Here is a 22,101-nt window from a genome sequence, read left to right as displayed (position 1 = left end):
GCAATAACGAGCAACCCCCAAAATCCCAGTGGCTGAAAGGCAACAAATGTATTTATCCCACACAGCAATGCCTGTTGTGTGTCTTGGCAACTCTCCATGACAGCTGCCCTCCACATGATGATTCACCATTGCACCTCCATTGCCAACACATGCTTTCAGAATTGGCAGAGGAAAAGAGGGAAGGACTAGAGCACAGAGTAACCTATGTCAATCTGCTTACAAATCATCAGCCAAATCAAACCACATGGCCACACCAATTTCAAGAAGGTGAGAAGGTGGAATCCTCTCCTATAGTCAGAAGAAACATACTATTGAAGAGGGGAAAAGCCCATCACAATGACAGTGCAGAAATAGGCTAGGGAGGGGCCTAAGGGTATTATAAGAGGGCATGAGAACCTCTCAAGTCTTGAGGGGGTCAGAGAAGGCTTGATGGAGACATAATATTTAAGCTGATATACAAAGATGAAGAGAATTCAGTAAGTTAAATAGATGGTGAAGGGTGAGAGTCCTAGGCAGAAGGAACAGTTTATAGAAAGAAAACATGAGAAGTTTATCCCTTTGCCTAGTCCTGCTAGTGCCACAGAAGTTGCCGCCAACAATAAAGACGTAATTGGTGAGGTAAGAAGAATCAGGGCTGGAGGAATCCGTAATAAGCCTAGACACACACGTGTACACAATCACATATACAACATGAACAGGTGGAGATAGGTGTCCCTGCAGTTTTGATGGTATGCCTGCACCCCACCTCCTCCACTCTAGGGACAAGAACTCGCTCATGGACTGAGGAATTCCAAAGTTTCAGGACCAAGTTCCTTGGAGTCTACAGACAGGGACAGAGCTACTTCCCCAGCAGCTGGGTCCAACGTAGAGAAGTACCAAGTTGATCATATAGCCCGACCTGTTTCTCCTAATGTGCCCCACCCTCCGAGCACCCTCTCTACAAAACTGTTGTACCCACCTCATTTGATTACCAAGAGGATCAAGCAGCTTGAAGCTCATAGTTGCTTAGAACGTAGTAAGACTTCAGTTGAGTCAGCTCTTACTCAGAGACCACACTGAATTTGGCTCTCTTCTTAATCTACACACTTTCAACCCTCCTCACCCCCCATTTAGTAAAAACTATCAGCTCCATTGTACAGATGAGAAAACTCCGAATAAGGGTACATACCGCCAGGGATACACAGTTAACAGTGACAGGAACAGAGAATTAAAGCTAGGGCTGGCTTAACTTGAACCCTGCTTAAAATGTGTCTTTCACTAAATTACTACCAACAGAAGCAGAACTGCCAAGTTCATTTGGAATGAGGATGATACTATAGTTCGCTGAAATTTCCTTCCTACAGGTACATACGTATTAAGCACGTACAAAGCATGAGCCAATGATAAAGGCTAATCAACGCTCTCTGTAGTCATGGTGACCCTCTGGCATAGACATCAGAGAAACATGGCTAAAGACTTCCGGTTTAATTTTAAAGTGTTCTTCTCCTACTTTGAGAACTCCTCCAAATTTTCTTAGTTGGCTAGAAGCAATTTAACTCTCAGAACCACGAATCTCTTTCACTCATCTGAACACACTTGTTAGTGCAGATTAGAACTTGTTAAAGATTAATTCTTAAAGCATCCTCGAGCTTTCTTTTCCAACAAAGGAAACATCAATTATAGGCTCACACATAAACTTTGCCCCTTTCTTGAATACTTGCTGCCCTTTATAAATCTTAGATTTCTTTCCCTTGAGTATTTGTTCAAAGGAGAGATTTTATTGCCTCCAGGGGTTGTTAAACTGATTGCAATACTGCCTATTTAGAGCAGTTCAGTGGGAATTACGCTGGTTCAATGCTGTCAGACCTAGAATATAGCTGTCAAATAGCATCACAAGTAAAACACCCTTGATAAGAAATAATGACCAAATGTCAATCTGTTTTTCACTACCCTTAGGACAGACTTCTCCTGCCACACACAAAAAAGCAATGTTTTACACATTATAGTAATAGCACATTTCTGATATTTCAGTTAAAATTCTAGCAGTGTTTTCAAGGACAAAAAAAAATAGTTCTAAATGGAAAAACTGATGAAAGCATTTTTTTCTCTTAATGAAGCATTTGGCAATCTGTTTCGAAACTAGCAAACTTTATTAATACAAGTAAATGAAGGGTTGTCTTAAAACCATGTTTAAGTTTCACCATTCATTCATTCATGCATTCAACTAAATGAGCCTCAATGAGTTTGGCATTGTGGTGGACATTAAGGTATAAACCCGTTCCTTGTGGACCCCTGTCAGGAGCCTAGATGTAATCCTGTAGGCAACTGGGAGTAAACGAAAGATTTTAGGTCTGATCAGATTGGATCTTTAGAAAGGTCAATTTGGCTACAGTGTAATTCTCTTGCATACCTCTCTGTTCTTTTTCTTCATAGCACTGATTATAATTCATCATCATATATAGGTTTATACCCACCTTCCCACTAAATTATGAGTCCATGCAACTCAGTGATCATGTTTACTTTGTTAGTTATTACATACCCAGAGCCCAATAGAGTGCTTGGTTTAGAAGCCATTTGGTGTTTATTCACAGGATTAAAATATAAATAAACAAATAAATTTATTTCAGGGGGTTGATACTGTATTTAAAAAGACCAATAAAACTGTTCATGTTTATAGATAGCTCATGGGTCCCTAAAATAAGGCCATGACATGGTGGCAAAATAGGACTTGATTATATATTTAATGTAGATGGCATAGGAAAGAAAAGTGTCTAGAATAATTCAGATGTTTCTTATTTGGTCTAGTGAATGTTGATACTCTCAAATAGAAAACGAAATATTTAAGGGTAAATGACCACTCTTCAGCTATGCCCTGAAGCAATGTTATTTTAAAATTGTAGGCATTATAGAAGATGCAGAGGATACAAATAGGATATGGTATGTAACCCAATAAAAAGGCATTTATTGCACATGACTGGGGGGGGGGGGGCTCAACAAAGAAACAATGGCCTCTGCCAGCTCCTCCATCCAGGAGAAAGCTGTCTCTCCAGCCCCCATCCCAAGCCAGACAACTCAATTCCCCACCCTATGTCTCTGCCGCCGCCTTTCTAGCTGCTGCCCCGGGAATGGAGCTCAGAGCCAGTGATTCCGTTGGTGGGTTCCCAGACATCAAGATGAAGAGAGGAATCGCATTTACTTGGAACTAATGCAAAATGACAATAAAGAAAAGTATCCTCTCTTGTTAGGGAGTGTTCAGGTACACCTTTATGAAGTAATTCAGTGTATCGGCAGAGTGTTGGTGGAATTTACGTTCTCCTATGGAAACTTTGGTTATGGATTTTCACATCAGTTAAAACCTCTTCAGAAAATCATTGAGCCATCCACATTTATGAATGTTGCACCACCTCCAGAAAGTACAGCCCCTGTGACAAATGTTATTACACCACAGCCAATAGAATATCCACCATTCTTACCCCCAGACCTGAATGTCACTGTGGGGACGCCCACTTCAGGACCCCAGTCCAACCAGCCTCCTGTAGTGCGACTGACAACACTTCGGCCACAACCTTGAGAAAGGCTGGTAAAAGTGAAAAAAGAATATAGAGATCTCAGGACATGGAGAGAAAAAGCCACATATTTAGAAGGAACTCTTAATCCAAAACCATGACATAATCATCCTAAGGGAAGTAATACCAATGAGGTACTGGAAAGCCAATTTGAAAAGTCTGAAGATACTATAACATCAGATACCTTATAAAGGAGGACGCTGAAACTGTTCCAAGTGAGTTTCTGGATAATGATGATAAGAAAGGCCTGATTCTACCAACTTTGAATCAGTCGAATAAAGACACAATAAATGCTGTTGCCCCTAAAAGTGATGAATCAACAAAACAAACAGATACTCCATTGCCCACTACTATTTCTCACCTGATAATAATGGAAGAGAAGCAAACACCACCTTTAGAGGAATGTCAATCAGAAGCTGTGCCAGACAGAATAATGAATGATGTACCCTTTCAACCAGAAGTAAAATTAAAAGATAGATATCCAAGCATTTTAAAAACAGACTCATCTGCATCAGAGCATTTGCATGGTTCCTTTAGCACAATGAATGAAATCGTAGAAGTCCCTGATTGTGTAGATGGGTTCATGCAAAATAAAAGGCCTGTGGACAGCTAAATACAAATAAAAAAGGAAAGTCAGTGGCTTTTTCACAAAAAAGAATACATTGGACCATCTTTCAGATCAGAAGGTATAGAATTCAAACCAAAATATCAGTTCCAGAAGTTCAACATCAAGGACGGTTTTGATCCTTTTCTAAGAAATATAAACAACAAAATGTTAGTCAGAAAAAGGAAGAACCAAGATATGTGCAAATATATAAACATTTTAAGTGCAGAGGTTATAGACCCTGAAGACAGAGATCCTCCTTACCCAACACATTAAAAAACTGCAAGGCTTACTAACAAAATCTGGCCCCATGGTGTTGATATCACCACAATTAAGACTGTAGACACTAAGAAAAAGTTAGCCAATGGTGATCTTGGTAGCACCACAGGAAAAACTTTAGATCCTGAGAATAATTTAGCCCAGGATCCTGCTATCACCACAATAAAGACTTTAAATACTACGGGGGAAAAAGGTATTTTTTACATTATTTTAACAGAATTTTTAAAGTATAAGTAACTTGATTTAATCAGTAATTGAATCCATGTAATTAACTAATGATCCAATATCAAACTGACAATTAATCCTTCCCCTTTGCCCTCCCCCACTTCTATCCTCTCCATCAAGGAAAATTATTTTAAACCTGAAAAGACAGAATATCAGTTCACTAATAAATTTGTCAAATCATTTCCTGTTCCGGAAAAAGGTTAGTATGTCAGTACAATTGTGGAATATCATAATGTCCTTGATCTCAGAAAGATACTATTTTTTACACTGTATTTTATTTTATTTCTTTAATTTATTTTTTTAATTTTTCAATTAGAGTTGACAGTCAACATTATATTAGTTTCAGGTGTACAGTGTAGTGTTAGACATTTATATAATTTAAGAAGTGACACCCCTGACTCGTCTGGTACTCACCTGGCACTATACAGAGTTATTACAATATTATTGACTATATTCCCTGTGCTTTACATGCCCATGACTATTTTGTAACTACCAATCAGTTTGTTTTCTGTATCTATAAGGTCAGTTTCTATTTTGTTTTGTTTTTTGTTTGTTTATTTTGTTCTTTAGATTCCACATATAAGTGAAAGAAAGAAGAGCAATGTTGGAGATACCACATTACCTGACATCAAAGTATACTACGAGGCCAAGGAAATCAAAACAGCATGGTACTGACATAAAACCAGACATACAGATCAATGGAGCAGAATAGAGAGCCCAGAAATAAACCCACATCTCTATGGTCATTTAATCTATGACAAAGGAGGCAAGAATATACAAAGGGGTAAAGATAGTCTATTCAATAAATGGTGTTGGGAAAACTGGAACATGTTCTTACTCCATATACAAGAACAAACTCAAAATGGATTAAAGACATAAATGTAAGACTCAAACTATAAAACTCGTAGAAGAATACACAGGCAGTAAACTCTCTGACATTGCTCTTAGTGATATTTTTTCTGATATATCGCCTCAGGCAAGGGAAACAAGAGAAAAATAAATAGGACTACATCAAACTGAAAAGTTTTTGCACAGTAAAGGAAACCATCAACAAAATAATAAGACAAACTATTGTCTTGGGAGAAGATATTCACCAATGGAAATCGGAGAAGACATTCACCAATGATATACCTAACAATGGGTTAATATCCAAAATTTATAAAGAATTCATACACCACAACACCAAAAAAAAAAAAAGTCCGATTAAAAACATGGGCAGAGGACCTGAGTAGACATAAGAAGACATACTGATGGCCAAATAGACATATGAAAAGATGCTCAACATCACTAGTCATCAGAGAAATGCAAATTAAAACCACAATGAGATATCACCTCACACTTGTCAGAATGACTATATCAATAAATCAGAAAACAAGTGTTGGCAAGTGTTGGAGAAAAGGGAACCCTCGTGCACCGTTGGTGGGATTGAAAGTTGGTGCAGCCACTATAGAAAACGGTTTGGAGGTTTTTCAAAAAACTTAAAAGTAGAACTAACTTATGATCCAGCAATTCCACTTCTGGGTATTTATCCAAAGAAATCCAAAACACGAATTGGGAAAGATATATACACTCCTATGTTCATGGCAGTGCTATTTATAATAGCCATGATATGGAAATAACCTAAGTGCCCATCAATAGATGATTAGATAAAGAAGATGTGGTACATATATACGATGGAATATTACTCAGCCATTAAAAAAATAAAATCTTACCATTTGCAACAACCTGGAGGGACCTAGAGAGTATTATCCTAAGTAAAATAAGTCAGACAGAAAAAGATACTTGATTTGGTTTTCCAAACATTATTTGCTTCCCCTCCATCCATTCTCTACTACTATACATGTCATTCCACTGCTCAAAAACTTTTCATGGATCCCCCACTGAATTCAAAATTATGTTCAAGCTCATTATCTTTACAATCCTAGCCTCTGTACTTTGGATCCTACCTACCTTTCTAATTTATCTCACATACATGACCAATGTCACCCTAAGAGTCAGTTCTGGATTTTTTTTTTCCATCATGAGAAAATTAATCCCCTTACACTGTGGTCATGCTTTTTGTGTTTGACCACGAATAGTTTGGTTGCTGTTTCACCAGACCTCTTTCTTTGCTATTTCTAAAAATTAAATTTATCCCCCTAAAGAGGAAGATTTTTCCATTACTGAAAACATTACTGTGATGGTTAATCTTATGTGTTAACTTCACTAATATAATTACCAACAACACAAAGTGCATAGGATCCAGAAAAAATTCTGAAAGAGGTGTTCTATAAATAATGTAAGGATAACATGACAGAACAGGTGTCTACATTTCCTTGGTGACCATTTTGAAAGGACATTTATGTAATGAAGTTTCTTTTACAGCTGCTTAAAAATTGGTTTCTTTTCTTTAGAGTCACCAATTGGATTCTTAAAATCTTCATTTTCTTTTTTACAAAAGGTTTTATTATAGATGGTTGACTCCAGTTTGACTTAGTCTTCTTTTCCCATTTCAATTAACTTTTACATTATTTAAAGTGCTTTTTAAAGAGTTAAAACACAATAAATATATTAAGCAAAAATTTTAATGTGTTCAATCTTCTTTATAAGCAAACTAGAATGCAGCAAAATTGTATTATGATTCTTACAGAATAATTTTCATCAGGATATTAACAAATAAATTGATTTTAACTCTTTGATGTCATTTATATTTCAAAATTTATACTCCATTTATATTCCAAAATTTATACATTTATATTCCAAAATTAAAACTCTAAAATAATTAAATATTACTGCCTTTTGTGTTTTGTTACTTTTAGTCCAAAAACAAGAGCATTTACAAATAAGAAAAATATTTTTAACTGCAAAATAACACATAAAATACAAGAGATTGTGCTATATGTTAATGGTAACGCTATTCCCTTGAAGAAAAAAATAACGTATGTCAGGCTTCAGTCATATTTCCTAAACTCTCTTAAACATTCGACACAACAAAATAAAAAGAACACATGTAGAACATAAATAAGGAGAGCATCAGACATAAAAATCTTGAAGGTTTTTAAAAATGAAAGCTTTTAAACATGATGTAGAATAATAAAGTTATCATTGATTAAAGCAAATTATTTTCACCTTCTCAGGAAATGAAGTACATAGCTTAAAAAAAACAAAAGTCCAGGCCAGTCTCCTGAGTTCCATTCACAGTTGCTCTGAGCTGTGTGTCTCTTTTCTTACATTGGGTGTGTTGGCTCCATTATAACCGAATGGTTTCTGACCACCTCATCCCCAGGATCTGCTCTGCATTCTTTTTCTAATTTCTAGTCAACAACCTTCCCATTCTCCACACCTTTATACTCTTAAAGACAGCCTGTAAATGATCCCTGCCCCAACATTATTGGGGGAACAGGGCGCGGAGAGCCTTCAGATATCAAAAGTCCTTGTTTCCCCTCTCCCTTATAAATTCGAACCTGTCATCATCCCTGAGGCTAATCCCTATATATTCTCCCTTTTATTCCATCCTACTTTGTCTAGGACCTCATGACCTGAATCACCCTCTCTCTTCTCCTCTCAGCCTTGCTCTTTCCACCAGATCCTTCACCTCTGCTTAGACACTTGGTTTTCTTCTTAGTCATGTCTTTCCCTTGACTGCCAAATAGTCTACTCTGCTATTTTCATGTCCTCAGTTGGATTCACTTCTCAGTTTATTCCAACCCAGCTTCTGCCTCCACCTTCGCCTCTAACACAGGGACTCTAAGATCACTGCTGTAAGGGCAGCCAAACCTGATGTTTCCTCTGCTGCCCTCATCTCACTCGAACTTTCTTTAGCATCTGATCCAGAGATCATTCCTCCTTTCTCAGAATTTCTAAACCTTATTTTGGTGCCATAGACCCCTTTGACAGTCTGATGAAGCCTAAGGCAATACTCAGAATATTGCCCTTAAATACATAAAATAAAATGCTTGGAATTACAAAGGAAGCCAATTTATTGAAATACAGGTATAAAAATATTTTTTCATTTGAGACCTAGTAATATGTATACTGCTTTACTAAAGCATTAAATGAGGAGGTGAGTCAGTGGGGAAATTGTCTGCCACAGGAGAGTGTCTGGCATTAAAATCTAGGTTTGACCACTTCCCACTGGCATTTTGTGCACCAGAGAACCAAGTCTCAAAGGGAGTCACCCTGGTTCTTATTACCAAGCCCTTGTGGTTTGGGTGGGTATGGAGTGGTGTTGAGATTTAGGGCTTTTGTTATCTACTCCCCTCCCTAGCCTGGCTCAAGTACAACTCTGACATTACTCCCTAACTCTTTACCAGCTGACGGGCTGGTGCTGCAATTTGTCTTTGATGACAGAAAAGGTCATAACCAACTCAGTGCAATGGGGAGGAGAAAAGAAAAATGACGCAATAAAAAAGTTTTCCCTGTCCTATTCCCTGTCCTTAGCACACAACCTTCTTCTGGTCTGGGCCACCATTGTTTTCCCATAAAGAGGTCCAATCACTTTCTCCCCAGATATTTGTCACAATTTTCATGTTTGTCTCTCAGATTCAACAACCCTCTCCATGCTCTGTCACAGCTTCCGTGTTGAGTTCAGGAGAGGGAGCCATTACACATGTTACCTCACCACTACTTTTTCTTAATTATAAAGTATAATCATCTCCGGGGGGAAAAGGAGCGGGTCATGTACAGAAAAGTAAGGATTATTTGGACAGTCTTAACTAGAATGCTCAGATACACATCCAAGGCTCATTGTGTAACTGAACACCAGCCCAAGGTAACTTTCACTCAGAGCAATTCACGCTAAATACAGTGGCGAAGACAATCACTCTTTGAGGTTCAAGGAAACTGTTCAGTCAATTCCTAAACAACAAAAAGATGTAGACGGGGAAAATTAAGAAGAGTCAAAGATATGACAAATGAGCCAAGAATAATATACAATGGGGAAAGAACAGTCTTTTCAATAATGGTGTTGGGAAAACCAGACAGCCACATGCAAAAGACTGAAACTGAACAACGTGCTTTGCCACCCGTGGTTCTGTCTCTTGCTTCAACAGTATTCCCATGCAACAGAACTAGGGACTCCCCTTCTTCTGGCCTCCAAACAACTTCCAACCTCCTTTCCAGTTGGACCATCTTCTCAGCCATTCCCTACCTCTGGGAGCAGCCAACACCATTTTTTTGTCGCTACCTTCTTATTGCCAACCAATCATGAGCTCCCAGGTTTATCAGAATTATTCCCCAAGGTGGAGGTCTATAGTACCTGGTCATCCTGCATCTGTGAGCCTCCTACACCTACCTCTCTTTCTGGGCTTCTAGAGGCCACTTCTTCCATGAGCTGGTCAAGAAGTGCCAGGGTGCCCAGTGTCTCTTGAAGATGGAAAACCAATGCAGTGCCCTCTTCTAGGACACACAGAAGTCCTCCCAAGATGAGTAGAGTAAAACCCTAGACCCCGTGGAAGCTGCCATGGTCCTGGAGAAGAACCTGAACCAGGCCCTTTTGGATCTCCATGCCCTAGGTTCTGCCGGCACAAACCCCCATCTCTTCTGGGAAAGCTACTTCCTAGATGAACAGATGAAACTCATCAAGAAGATTGGCAACCACCTGACTAATCTCTGTAGGCTGGCCGGCTGCAGGCTGGGCGGAGCAACTGTCTCTTCCAAAGGCTCAACCTAAACAAAATTAAGGGCCTAGGAGTCCAGCAGTCTTTGAGGGACCCCTCTGCATCTTCTGGTGTCAGGCTTCTGCCTTAGCCTCTCCCTGCAGTAACTCGTCAGCTTTAATCCTGGAGCCCTCTCTCAAGCCGTGGAATGACAATGAAAATGATAAAGCTTTTTGCAGAGAGATAGAGAGAAAGAGAGAAGGAAGGAAGAAAGGGAGGCAGGGAGGGGGGAAAGAAGGAAGGAAGGAAGAAAAGAAAGAAAGAAACCACTGTCTTACACCATTCACTAAAATTACTTTCAAAATGGATTAAAGACATGAACATAAAAGACATAAAACTTCTAGAAGAAAACACGGGTGGTAAGCTGAACATCAGTTTTAACGATAATGGCTTGGACACCAAAAGCAAAAGCAACAAAAGCAAAAATAAACAAGTAGGACTACATCAAATTCAAAAGCTTCTGCACAGGAAAGGGAACCATCAACAAAATGAAAAAGCAGTCTACTGAATGGGAGAAAGTATTTGAAAATCATATACCTGATAAGGAGTTAATATCTAAAATATAAAAAGAACTCATACAACTCAACAGAAAAAAAATCCAATTAAAAAATGTGGAAGTTCCTCAAAAAATTAAGAATAGGAAGGAAAAAAAAAAAAAACTAGAATTACCATATGACCCAGCAATCCCTTTCCTGGGTATCTACCCAAAAAATCTGAAAACATTTATCTGTAAAGATATATGTGCTCAATGTTCATTGCAGCTTTATTTACAGTGGCTAAGACATGGAAACAACCAAAGTGTCCTTCGGTAGATGATTGGATAAAGAAGTTGTGGTATATATACACAATGGAATATTACTCGGCCATAAGAAAAGATGAAATAGTACCATTTGCGACAACATGGATGGATCTTGAGATTATTTTGCTAAGCGAAATAAGTCAAACAGAAAAAGTCGAGAACCATATGATTTCACTGATATGTGGTATATAAAACTGAAAATAACAAAGGAACAAGACAAACAAATGAGGAAACAAAAACTCATAGACACTAGTTTAGTGGTTACCAGAGGGTGAGAGGGGATGGGGTTGGTAGATGGGGATCAAATACACGGTGAGGGAAGGAGAACTGGCTCTGGGTGGTGAACACACAATGTGACATATAGATGATGTATTACAGAATTGTACACCTGAAACCTATGTAACTTTACTAACCATTGTCACCCCAATAAACTTTAATTAAAAAAAAAAAAACTGGCAGAGGATCTGAATAAACATTTCTGCAAAGAAGACATAGAGATGGTCAGCAGACACACGAGACAGTGCTTAACATCATTAATCGCCAGGGAAACGCAAATCTAAACCACAATGAGCTATCACCTCACACCTGTTAAAATGGCTATCATAAAAAAAGAGAAGAAATAAGTGCTGGCAAGGGTGTGGAGAAAAGGGAATCTTTTTGCACTGTTGGTGGGATTGTAAATTGGTGCAGCCACTATGGAAACACTATGAAGGTTCCTCAGAAAATTAAAAATAGAACGCCGCATGACCCAGCAATTCTACTTGTGGGTATTTATCCATAGGAAACACTAACTTGCAAAGATACCTGCACCTCCATGTTTATTGCAGCATTATTTACAATAGCCAAGATATGGAAACAACCTAAGTGTCCAATGATGGATGAATGGAAAAAGAAAATGTAAAATATATATACAATGGAATGTTATTCAACCATAAAAAGAAGAAAATCCTGGCATTTGCAACAGCCAAGATGGACTTTCAGGGCATGATACTAAGTGAAATAAGTCATACAGAGAAAGACAAATATTGTATGATCTCACTTATATGTGAAATCTAAAAACAAAAAAACAAGCTCATAGATACAGAGAACAGATTGGTGGTTGCCAGAGGTGGGGGACGGGAGCCAAAATGGGGGAAGGGGATCCGAAGGTACAAACTTCCAGTTGTAAAATAAGTAAGTCCTGGGCATATTATGTGCAGCATGGCGACTATAGTTAATAATGCTCTATTGTATATTTGAAAGCTGCTGAGACTAAATCTTAAAAGTTCTCATTACAAGAAAAAAACTAACTGTATGGTGATGGATGTTAACTAAACTTATTATGGTGATCATTTCATACACACATATATGTATATATAAAATCATGTTGCACGCTTGAAACTAATATAATTTTATATGTCAATTATATCTCAATTTAAAAAAAAAAGAAGAATCAAAGAAACATCCATCTAAACATAGCGCATTCTGCCAAAATTTCTAGTTTTAAGATCGGATTTGACCTTGCACAGCTTACTCTCTTTATGCTTTGGTTTCTTTATTTGTAAAAACGAATAGTAATTGTACCCATTTCAAAGGATTGTTGTGAGAATCAAATGAGTTAATATATGTAAAGGCCTATTAATTACATCTGGACTATAGTAATCACTCAATAAATGTTGGATAGCATTAATACATTTTCAAATATAACAACTAGAAAAGCAAAAGTGCCCCAGGTTAGGAGTCAGAAGACCTGGGTTCTAAATCCAAGTCTGGAATTAACTCATTGTATAATCTTAAGCGAGTCACTTCACCTCTCTTTGGCTGAATTTCCTCATGTATAAAATGAGACGGCTGGACTACAGTTTCTCTAGGTCCTTTCTAATTGCATGATCCCCAGCTGTACTATGTTCTTACTTCTGCATTAAAGGGAAGTTAGAATGGTCGTACAGTAAGTGGGAATCAAGTCTTTTGTTCCAGAAGCTTTTATCAAGGCAGAGTGCAAAGACACATTTCATCCTAGGGAAATTCACAAGACCCTAGACAAAGTAACTCTGGACCTGGGGTTTGCCACAAAATAATAAAAGTTGGGAGACTATCCTGTGGGCTAGAGAACCTCTAATATAAGTTCTGCTTCCAAATTTAATTGTAATGTATACGGTACCTCTCTCAGTGAAGTACGACAAATGCCAATGAGACAATTAACATACATTTACTCTGGCCCAAACCATGAATGGGCATATAGACACAATGAACAATTGTATCAGAAACAGCACCCTGCTTCCAAGCAGGCAGAGTAGGGACCAAGGAGGACTTATGACATGTTTTTGGACAGGGAGAAACAGTCACCCTGTCTTTGGTACCCAACTTCCACAATTAGGGCTGTCTTCCTTTAGCTAGAGCATTAAATTCCTATTAAATTGCAATTGACCCTGAGAAGGGCAGCAGTCATTTATGTCTTGATACCAATGAGTTTAGTCAGCTCTAGCTCCTGAAAGAGAGCGAGAGCGAGAGAGAGAGAGAGAGAGAGAGAGAGAGAGAAGAAAGCATCAGGACAGAATTTCCCCTCTAATTAGGAAAAGAAAGGCGGGGGGGGGGGGGCTACTAAAAATGCTCTAATCTTTTCACATTCATTTAAATAACATTTAATTAAATGACATAGTTATAATTACAAATAAGCGGATTTAGGAACAAGCACAGGGAGCCACTACAATCACACACCTTCCATGTGTGTGAAGGGGAGCAGGTCCACGTGGGAACACTGGAGAGCAGCCAACCAACAGGAGCGCCTGGTCAGTCAGTGGCAACAGAGAGCATGTGCGTTGGTCCAGAGCTTCAGCTGAGCTTCACAGTCTTGCTTGGGGTTGGGTCTAACTGTCCACCATTACCAAACTCTACCTCTGCTCATTCAGAAACCCAATACAACACAAAACCCAAATCAGTAAACATCATCATGCTGTTGAGTCACATGTGACGGCAGGCGTGCTTATTGTGTGCTAAATGCTCGGTGCAGGAGGGTGCTTTATAAAGGCGCTTCATTATCTTCTTTGGTCTTCAGCACAACACTATGATGTAGGCATTATTATTCCATTCTACAAATGAGGAAACAAGAGGCATAGATAGGGTAAGTAATCTTCCCAAAGACAGAACAGCCATGAAGAAGTGAAATCAGGATTCAAATCCAAGTCCGCTAACTCCAAGGTCTAAGCATCTCATTACTCTATTTTGCTGAATTTCATACGTGTTACTGTGAACTATTACCAACATCATCTATGGACCATTCACTAAAACTTTCGTGGAGCACTAAATGTCAGGCCTCATGCTGTGCATGGGGAACATGGACATGCACACGGCCCTCTTCCTGAGGACATTTGAGTCTAATAAGGAATAAAGCATAGTCAGAGCACCTGGGTTTAAATGCTTACTCTACTTCTAATTGGTACGTAAACCTCAGAGAAATTAATGTCTTTCAACTTCAGTTTTCCTGCATGTAAAATTGGATAAGAGTACCTACCACACAGGCGTGTTGGGCGGAATCATGAGATAAATATATGACTAGTTAGCATAGTGCCTGGAGGACATGAGACACACAATGAACATTAGCTAATATGATTATTGTCACTGGCACTGAACAAGCAGGACTCCTAGGAGGTCATCACAAAGCTCATTCCACTGTTCCTTTAAAGTGTATGCAGAGGTGGAAGTACTTCCACACGTCCGGGACGAAATCTCAGCTATCACCCCAACATTTCTGAAGGCTCTTTGGTAGTAAAGAATATTCAAGTCACTTTAAATCATGAAAATCATCTTAATTCGGAAACCATAATGTCCAGTCCCATGTGAGAGGTGCAACTTCTAACCTGGTTTAATGTGGAATCATTTCTGGGGAGGGTTTTGCTGATGGCTGACTGTTCGGTAATGAAGACAGACCTTCCCTCGTCCCCACAGGACCAAGCCATTGGCATCTTCTTTCCCCCAGCTTGTCACTAGGTTTCTCACGCTGCCAGAAGAAAAGAAAGTGGGAGGGAAGAGAGGTGAAGAGGAACAGAAAGTTGTTCTTATTTTGACTGATTGTCTTTGAGGCAAGTTTCTTGCGTGTGGGCCTTCTTTGCCTTGAGTGTTTAAAGATGGACCCTTTCTGCCTAACAATTTCTTCAAAGCCTCCTCCTCAAACAATTTTTTTCAGAAATATTTGACTACCCTTCCTCTTACCAAGGTAATGTATTTTCTCTGGCCGGCCACCTCTTTTCTCATATGGCTCTCCTGGAGGGGAGCCTCCAGGCAGCGATCTTGGGAAGGATTTAAAGAGTCCAGACTGGCTCAGACTCCCACACAGCTCACATTTGCGCTCAAGGAAACTCTCGACATACCCCACAAGCTCTGGGAGCGTCCCCCATCCTCTGGGGATCAGCTGCTGGCCAGCCAGTCTCTGCCTTTTAGGATTTCTAGGCAGGACTCACACAGCAAGGGTGTGTCTCCCTAACTGTCAGAGACTCGTATTTCCATGTTTCCATGTCATCCCTTTGAGGCCCCTCTCCTGACTCCAGCTGAAGGTACAGCACCTTCTCCGCTCCTCCTGGTGGGGGTGGAGAGTTCCTTCAAAAGAAGTCCTCTTCCTCAGAAGTCTCCTCAAATCCACTCTCTTGATCTTTTAATACCCACAATGTGGGTGGGTTTTTTTTTAATTAAGAGTCAAGAAACTCATGAAAATTTCTATCTTTGGATGTTACCTACCTGAAATTTCATACTTATTGCATCCTGTTGCTTTGACCGAAAACTCCCATTTAATATTCTGTTATATTATTATTATTGTCATTTTTATTGAAATATAAAGCAACTGTCATACAGTGGGACAGGTGCTATAATGCAAACAGAAACAAGCTGCTATGGAATATAAACAGACAAACAAATTTTATCCAGGATTACGAGAAGAAATCGGACACGGAAGGCTTCACGGAGGCGATGACATTGGAGTGGAAACTTCAAGGATCCATTTGTTGGTTTTAACAAATATTTATTGAGTACCTATTATGTTCTCAGCAGTATTCTAGGTGCTTGGGATCTATCAGTGAACAAAACAAAGATCCCTGCTCTCGTGGAGCTGACATTCTAATAGAAGGAAGGGAGGACCGGCAACAGACATAATAGATAAACCACATAACTTGGCAGAAAGAGAGAAGTGTCACCAGGGAAAAAGAAAAAGTAGGGCGGAAAAAGAAGTTCATGAAACAGAAAAGAGGAAGGACATCCCAAGGGAGCAAACGGTAAGAACAAGGCCTGGAGGTTTCAGGGGAAGCGCATAATCAAAGAATTGGCAGAACAACAGTGTGACCAGAGTACACCTAAATGCCAGTCCTGCCACACACTCATCCCAACTCAGCCACTGGCACTGAGCACCCAGTTACCTGCACGCTGCCCCCACCTTCTTCCTGGTGCCCAGGAAAGTTGGCCTTTTGTACTCATCCCCAGGGACAGCATGTCTAACACCGAGACAGGGAAGAAGGACAAGTAAAAGAACTGAAAACAAAACCTGTTTTTATTTAAAAAAAAAAAAAGTTACAATTCCTTAAGGCATTGGGATACAAAGGCTTCAGAGCCTATTCAATAATAACGCAAAAAGAAAAGATCAGATAGCTGTTCCACTGCAGGCATGACGCTGGTGCTGGGTACGGTACTGCACAGGGTAGATAAGGTCCTTGTCCAGGTAACAGAGCGTAGCACCCGCGGGCGGAGAGGCACACCCTGCAGCTCTGCATGGGGCCCAGCTTGCCGGGCACACTGAAGGGCCACAGTGCTCACAGGGTGACGTGCTCAGGGCCCAGCGGTGACGTCACCCGGTGGAAGACGGCACAGGCCAGCACTAGGAACAGAAATGAGAAGCCTCAGCGCCATCTGCTTCACAGACAGTCCTGACAGTAGATGAAGACCAAGAGGTAAAAGGACAGGTTGGAAAGGACTAGGGATAGATACCACAGTACCTTGAGTTCAGTTAAAACCCCAAGAACTGTAGGTTATATCTGTGAGTGCAGCTTCATTGTCCACCCATATCCCAGGCCAGCTGGACTTGAGCAAACCCAGCCAGGATCAGCAACTAGGACTGTGGGCTGTACTTATCACAGCTATGGGGCCAAATGTATCATAAGGGTTACTGTGACGGACCTAATTGTTTTTTCTTTAAATAAAACACAAAGTCTTCAGGATGGAGTTAGCCCTCCGGCTACAATTTCCCTATTGCAAGTCTAACCCCACGCCTTCCACTGAAATAACATCAGCCCATCAGAAGTACGTTCTTAACTCCTTTCTTTAAAAGAGGTTGACATAATCAGCTTGGAGACAAGCTCCCCCCAAGTAAAGCTTCAGGTCCTCATGCTGTACCCCAAGACAGCAGCTTAGGTAACAAATTAAGTTCTCCAACGTTAAAAGGAGGGGGGATGGTTTCATTAACCAAAATAAATGCGGGGGGGCAGGGCGGGCCGGGCCCAAAAACCTTTCTTCTGAAGTTAGGGCCTGACTCTCCTTTGAAAAGTGGGAGTCTGCTGCCCTCTGCCTTCCACTATAAAAACTGCCTAAGAGAGAACTGAAAATCACGAAATAATTGACGGACAATACTTCTTACACACACACCCCTCCCAAACTTAGGGGTTTCGAAAACATCATCTATCATCTCAACCCCATTACTAGGTAAACACTGGTGACCGAAGCGCAGCGCTAAGCACCGTGAGGCCCCGGCTGGCGGCAGCTGAAGGGCACCGTGAATGGGGCTCCCAGAACCGGCCCATCTCTCTCTTCCTGGAATTATCCTGACTCCAGCCGTCACTTCCATGCTGATGGAAATTCTCCAACCCTTACCACCAGGCCTTGCTCATCTGGACATCGAACAAGATCTTCAGACTCCAAATGGCCGAAACCCAACGCATGTTTCCTCACAGACCAGCCGAAATGAGGATTTCCTTCAGGGAGCTTGATTTCTTTTCATGGCACTACGATTCTCCAGTCACGAAAGATTTAAAAAAAAAAAAACTATCACAAACACCATCTTTGCTTATTTTTTCCCCTTTCACTAGCCCCTGCACCAAATGAATTTCAGCTACTGCCTTCTCCGGTTAACATCTTTTAAGTCTTTTGTCCCCCCACCTCCCTCACCCTGGGTCAGGCCTCCACTGGGCCCTTGCTAGTATCTCTATCTGGAATGCAACACTAACCTCCTAACGACAGGCTCCACCTCATACCAGCTCTTCTGCCCTCCAGTACATCTTAAAATTGCTGACAGATTTCTCCCCCCGAAGTAGAACTCTGCTCGTGTCGCCCCACTGTCCCCTTGCCTCAGAATACAATATCCACACCCTTTACTCTGGCATTCAAGGCCCCAGCCCATTCCACTACCGAAGTCAAGCGCCCTACCCCGCCGCCACGCGGAAGGACACTCGGTGCCCTAGAGCCCGGCTTGATCTCGGCGCCTTGCCCCTGCTCACACTCCGTCCTTGAATGCTTTGTCGCCCCCACCGCCACTAGCCAGTTCATGTCTGAGTGATTTCCATCTTTCAAGTCCTAGGTCAAATGCCACTTCTTCCACAAAGCCTTCCCTAATCGTTGCAACTGGAACAAATCTTTCTTTCTCTGAAGTCCAGTCACATTCTGTTTCTTTCTCCAGTTCAAATGAGCAAATGTTTATTGAATTCCTACTGTGTACAGGAATATATTATAGGTCTGGGCACACTGGGGAAAACAAAAAACAGACGTGATCTCTATCCTTGCGTCTCTTACAGTTTCATATTCACCACTTTCCAACTCGTATTCTCTTTCTGTGCATGTATATTTACTTTCCCTTCTAGACTGAAAATTTCATAAGTGCAGTATCAATGTTTCAATGCTTCCTTCATGTTTTATGCCTCTCTCACACACAATACCTAGCAGAGAGTATTGTATATGTGAGTTATTCAATAAGTATTTGAATAAATTAATAATAGTAAATGTTACCAAATAGTTGAATTTCAGGGTCATTACTTACTTCCCAAGCTCCAGTAACTGATTAACTCTTAAGTTGGAGAGTCTAAGAAGCTCTGTGGATTCCTTGATTTTAAAAATTCTTCATCACTTAAACTGTACTCATAACAGGGTTAAGTGCACAAGCTTTGGAATCAGGTAAAACTAGGTATGAATTCCAGCTCTGCTATTTACCACCTGGGTGAACTGGGTGGGGGGTCCGGGGAAAAGCTAGAAAGACCCATTAAGAAAACCTTAATTGTCAAGGAAGATTTCAGTGTGATTATCACTCAGATATGTCTCCTGCTCTGGCCTCTATTGGTTTTATGTCTAAATAGAAAACGGAGGTAAAACTGAAACATCTGTGTAATAGTTCAGATTACCAGTCAGCAAACATTCAATTCCCTCTACTTCCCACTGGAGGTGGTGTATCTTCCTGTCCTTTGACTTTCATCTTGCCCAGGTGTCTTGCTTTAGTCAATGATACATTTGAGAATGTAACAAAAGCAGAAGCTTGAAAAACTTAAGCAGGATTGGGCTTGCCTTTTTGCACATCTTTTTTTTCACCATGACTCAGGTAGCCGCTGATCCAAGGAGAATGAGAGATTTGGATCAGACCTCGATCAAATCTGCAGCTTGAAGCCAAACCTAGGTGAGCCCAACCAAGATCAGCCCAACCCCAGCTAAACTGCAGGCAGGAGTAAGAAAAAACAAACAAGAAAAAATGGTATACTCGTAAAGTTGTATGCCATAGAGTTTGGGGTAGATGATGCAGCATTATTATAAAAATGAACAAAATAAACTTTGTCTCCAAAAACTCTGTAAGGCATAGGTGCACAAGTTTCCCTGCTTTTGGATCTCTCTAATAAAGTAGCTAACAACCCCAGGGGTGGTCCAGGCCAACATATGGCAATGTCTGGAGACACCTTAGGTTGTCTTAAATTAGGGAGGGGTGTTACTGGCATCTAGTAAGCCGAGACCAGGCATTCTGCTAAGCACCCTACAATGCACAGGACCCCAAAACAAAGAATTTATCTGGTCTAAAATGTCAACGGTGCCCAAGTTGAGAAACCTTATCCTAATACAATATGATACAAGTAAGAAAATCTCCGTTCTCATGGAGCTTGCATTCTAGTGAAGGAGACAGGTGATAAGCAAATAAATTAAATGACTTTAGATACAGTGAGTGGTGAAAGGGTAATGGTGTAGAGAATGACTCCGTGGGACGTCCTCTCTGAGGAAGTTGCAGTTTAACCTAGCTGAATGATGAAAAAGAACCAGTCACGCAACGGTTTGTTTGGGAAGAGCGCGTTCTGGGCAGAGAAAACGGTGAATGCAGTGACTGTGAGACAGGAGCAAGTGTGATGTCTCAGAGGAGCAGAGCGAAGGCCAGTGTCCCTGTGGCATAATAAGTAAGAGTCAGGCCGGAGAGGAGGTCAGAAAGACATTGGCAGGATCACATCTGGTATTGCTGGCATGGTACCACATGTAGATTCAAATGGCGTTTTTAGAGATGTCACACAGAGAGAACCCTCAGTCCCTGGCAGTGACTGCTTGTCATGTGAGCAGTAATGCATATGTTGGACACTCCCTGGTGGATGTGAAAACTGGAGCTGGGGTTGGGAGGGGGACTTTACAGGGGAACAAGAGTAAGTTCGGGAGCAGGTGGAGGTGCGAGCAGGAGAATTTGAGTTACTTTTGTAATCATATACTGTCAGTACCCACAGACAGCCGATTAATCCTAATGAAACTTACAGATCCATTTGTGACTAGATGAGAAAGCAAGCTAGACAACACCTTTTTTCCTCTCAGAATCTTGTGCTTCCTTGGGATGTTGCCTCTTTAGGCTCCTGGCTCTTCCCTGTTGGGAAGAGGCCAGATGAAAACAGCACTGTTTCCTCTTTCATTACTCCCTAAAGATAATCCCACCACCGTTGACTCAGTTCTCCTTCTCTGGTGTTTTGGAGTGTGGGACAAGCTAGAAGGAATAATTTGGGATCTCTGAGCAGAGGGAAACACCTAAAGTCTATAGCACATGTGTGTTACGTGCTGTGTATTTAGAGATGATTTCTAGGCCCTACATGATTTTGATTTGTTTGGAAACAAGTATTGTCAGACAGACCTAAGTAAGTAGGCTATTCCTGAATTGGAATTGATTTTGAATCTGTAAGACTCCTAAGGACAAGATTATGTCCATTTTGTTCAAAAACTGTATCGTCAGCGCCAAGCATGAGTGTCTGGCACATAGTAAGCACACAACATTTATTATGTGAATAAATAATACATCATGAAAATTAAGTCTCGCAGTCTTATAAAATTAAAGAGAGAACACAAAGCAAAATAAATAGCTGGACACATCTACTTTTTTTAAAAAAAGGTCTGTATGTTTATAGACATACTCATATACTTCTGAGAGAAAAATAACATTCATTCTTCCAACCAGCTCATTTTTTGAGCACCTTTCATGTGCCATGCACTGTGCTAGCTGGAGATAGGAAAAAAGAAAAAATCCTTTCTGGAAAGCAGAGGCCTACAGCATAGAGTGAAGAAAGAAACATCTATAGCATGGTTTATTTGTGAGTAGAGGAAGAAAAGCTCAAGAAAACCCAGCAATGCTTCCTAGAACAGCTGAATCTCAGGTGGCTTTTTTTTTCAATCCAAGTATCCTCAAACAGAACATTTAGAGTTCAAATTCCACACCCAACTACTTTTAATGTATCTAGACCAGTGATTCTCAACTGGGGACATTTTGCCTCCCCCAGGGGACATTTGTCAATGTAAACATTTTTGATTATCATGACTGGGGTGTGTTACTGGGACCCACTAAGTAGACGCCAGGGATAAACATCATACAATGCACAGGACAGCCACACGCAACAAAGAATTATCCAGTTCAAAATATTAGCAGTGCCAGGATTGAGACTCCCTGATCTAGAGAGAAGAATTGGAAAGTACGATGCAAATAAAAACACAAATACCTCATTTAGTCAAGGTTTTTCTAATGCAATTAATGTGATAATAGGAATCATTTAATTAGCTACCTCAACTGTAAGT

At 40.5% G+C, this 22,101-nt stretch overlaps 1 pseudogene; it reads left to right on the top strand.

Moving 5' to 3' along the window:
* Positions 1-3,142: 3,142 nt before the first annotated feature.
* LOC117027102 (C2 calcium-dependent domain-containing protein 6-like) lies at positions 3,143-4,289 on the top strand (annotated as a pseudogene).
* Positions 4,290-22,101: the final 17,812 nt, after the last annotated feature.

Source organism: Rhinolophus ferrumequinum, chromosome 9, assembly GCF_004115265.2.
Source record: "Rhinolophus ferrumequinum isolate MPI-CBG mRhiFer1 chromosome 9, mRhiFer1_v1.p, whole genome shotgun sequence".
In the NCBI taxonomy this organism is placed as follows: domain Eukaryota; kingdom Metazoa; phylum Chordata; class Mammalia; order Chiroptera; family Rhinolophidae; genus Rhinolophus; species Rhinolophus ferrumequinum.
Note: the sequence above shows the minus strand (reverse complement) of the source record. Positions and strands in the feature narration are given on the sequence as shown.